Source organism: Micromys minutus (genome assembly GCF_963924665.1).
Source record: "Micromys minutus genome assembly, chromosome: X".
NCBI classification, from domain to species: domain Eukaryota; kingdom Metazoa; phylum Chordata; class Mammalia; order Rodentia; family Muridae; genus Micromys; species Micromys minutus.
This window is the reverse complement of record NC_137970.1, coordinates 38,416,362-38,419,426: the sequence shown is the minus strand read 5'-3', so window position 1 is coordinate 38,419,426 and position 3,065 is coordinate 38,416,362. Positions and strand designations below refer to the sequence as shown.

The window sequence follows — 3,065 nt, the reverse complement described above, 5'->3', positions numbered from 1 at the left end:
TTCTAGTAGCTGTATTATGTGAATTAAAAGGGAATATGAAATCATTTTAAAGGTATCCTATAATTAACTGAATTTATAAAATTCCTAAGAAAATGGATGCATCTAGAGAATATCATCCTGGGTGAGGTAACCCAGTCACAGAACAACAGACATAATATGCAGTCACTGATAATTGGATACTAACCCCAGGAAGCTCTGAACAACCCAGATACAACTCACAGACTACATGAAGCTCAAGAAAAACAAAGGTCAAAAAAAAAAAGAAAAGAAAAGAAAAGAAATTAATAAAGCCTCAATCCTTCTTAGGGAAAAATATGTATAGCACCTTCTCAGAGTGTGGTACACCTGGACTTTAAATCATTAATAATCCAAGAGCTAAAATAATAGCCTTGTAGCAATTTTTGGTGTTCACAGATCATTATGCTTAATCTATACTCAACAAGAAATCTGTTTCCATATTATGTTCTGTCCTACATGTACTTCATGCTTATTGTAACTAGTGGGATTTCTATGCATGCTATCAAACCTCTAAAAGAATTAAGTACTGACAACATTATTCATATAATGTTATGCCAAAATGCCTTTAAAAATCTGTAAATGTATCCCTATTTTTTAAATAAAGCAATAAGGAATAATAAAAAATATACAGAATTGCAAATTTTTAATAGTTCAATGGTATATATATATATATATATATATGTGTGTGTGTGTGTGTGTGTGTGTGTGTGTGTGTGTATACATATGGTACATATATGAATAACCTCAATAAATCTAAACCTTATAAAAAATAAAACCATAAAAAATACAGTCTAGAGGCAGTTACCTGTTCTTTTGTCCACTAACTGTTTTCAAATATTGCTAAGATTAACCTGTTCCAACTATAAAGTTTGGGTTTTCTTGAGGACAAATACCCAAAACAATTCCATGGAATCATGGGCTCATTTAGAACTTTCTAGCTTTTTTTTTGCATTATCTCCATGACAAAAGAAAGACTTCTAAATAGGATGAAATAAAATTATTTTCTTAGCAATCAGAAGGAATAATAAGTTGACGACTTTCCTGAAGGTGCAGACATAATTTTTCCTGGAAAAGTTATAAAAATGAATCATATGCAGAAAGTTCCAAAGAATGCAGGAGGCAGAGAACAGATCCTGAAAGAGGAACAGAAAGTAAGTGATACAAGCATTTGGCTCACTTTTTTGGGAACTGTGACCAACAACTGTCTTGGCTTTGTGACTGTCACCATTTCCACTGGACATGGTTGTGTCAACTGAGATTCTTCATAGACTTTAACACATGTTTCAGTGTCTCATAAGGTTTTCCACATATACTTTTGCATTTCTTTTAGCTTTTCCCTTTCCTAAAGAACACTATAATGAAAATTCATGTGACAGGATACAGAGTAATGGATGGGGGGAAAAGCTTACATTTGAACTATGACATCCATAGTTTTTGGAATTTTCCAAGTGGTCTCAGGTTAAAAATGAAAGTAGGATCATGTTCTCTAAGTGCTCAGTATGGTCTCCAGTTCTCTTTAAGTGAACAGATGATACAATGGCCTACAGGGTTTACACAGGTTCCACAGTCTGTGTGCTGTGAGAGCTGTAGGCCTGGATTCAGGAAAGCTGCCCAGGAAGGCAAGGCTGTCTGCTGCTTTGACTGTATTCTGTGCAGACAATGAAATTTCCGAGACAGATATGGATCAGTGTGTGACTTGTCCAGAGAGTCATTATGCCAACTCAGAGAAGAATCACTGCTTCCATAAATCTGTGAGCTTTTTGGCCTTTGTAGAGCCCTTGTGAATGGCACTCTATCGCAGCACTGGGCTTCTTTGTACTCACAGCTGTGGTTCTTGTATTCTTTGTGAAGTTTGGAGGAGACGCACCGATTGTCATAGCCAATAACCGGATTCTCAGCTACATCCTGCTATTGACACTCTTCATCTGTTTCCTCAGTTCCTTGCTCTTCACTGGTCAGCCCAACACAGACACCTACATCTTGCAGCAGACAGCATTTGGTATTTTGTTCACTGTGGCTCTGTCCACAGTGTTGGCCAAAGCTATTACAGTGGGTATTGCATTCAAGGTGACTGTTCCAGGTAGAATGGTGAGATGGTTAATGGTATCAAGAGCCCCTAATTTCTTCATTCTCATCTGCACACTGGTCCAACTTATTATCTGTGGAGTCTGGCTGGTAAAGTCTCCACCCTACATCAATCAAGATACTCATGCTGAACATGGTCACATCATCATTGTGTGCAAGACGAGTTCAGCAGTTGTCTTCCACACAGTCCTGGGATTTCTCTGCTCCTTGGCACTTGGGAGCTATACCATGGCCTTCTTGTCCAGGAATCTACCTGACACATTCAATGAAGCCAAGTTCCTGTCATTCAGCATGCAGGTATTCTTCTGTGTTTGGATCACTTTTCTGCCTGTCTACCATAGCACAAAGGGGGAAGGTCATGGTGGCTATGGAAGTTTTCTCCACCTTGGCTTCCAGTATAGCACTTCTTGGATTGATTTTTGCACCCAAGTGCTACATCATTTTGTTAAGGCCAGAAAAGAACTCCTGCCTTTGCATCAGGCACAAAAAAATTCAAGAAGAAATATCCATTTTAATTGAGTTAAAAATTAAAGTTTATCCTTGTTAGTAAATTAAATATTATGTTATAAACCAGTGCCACAGCATTCTAAATGTCCTATTCAGGTATAATACGATGTGATTGTGTAAGTTCATATTCCTTTATATAATTATATTAAACTCGCTTGGTATTTAAACCAGAAGATATTATCAAAATGTAGTCAATATCAATAATTATTTAGAATCTTGTGTTACTTTATCACTTTCTTTTGGTAACCACTATATATTTTACATCGACAGCTCATGTTTGTTCTACCAAATACTCAGTAGGTACACATGAGTGGTACCTTTTGGGAGAAGTCACTGCACCACAGAAAGAAGAACTGGTAAGGTTGAGAAGGCTCAAACCCCAGGGCATCTCAGAACTGAGAATGACAGTAGAGTGAGTTCCCTTCCAAACTACCTTATCTGGAACCCATAACCAT

The 3,065-nt window shown here is 37.2% G+C and overlaps 1 pseudogene across 1 annotated transcript; it reads left to right on the top strand.

Moving 5' to 3' along the window:
• The first annotated feature begins 1,100 nt into the window (after positions 1-1,100).
• Positions 1,101-2,622, top strand: LOC308414874 (vomeronasal type-2 receptor 116-like; annotated as a pseudogene). The gene is made up of 2 exons: positions 1,101-1,169; positions 1,349-2,622. The product of its transcript is annotated as a vomeronasal type-2 receptor 116-like (transcript).
• The last annotated feature ends 443 nt before the right edge of the window (positions 2,623-3,065 follow it).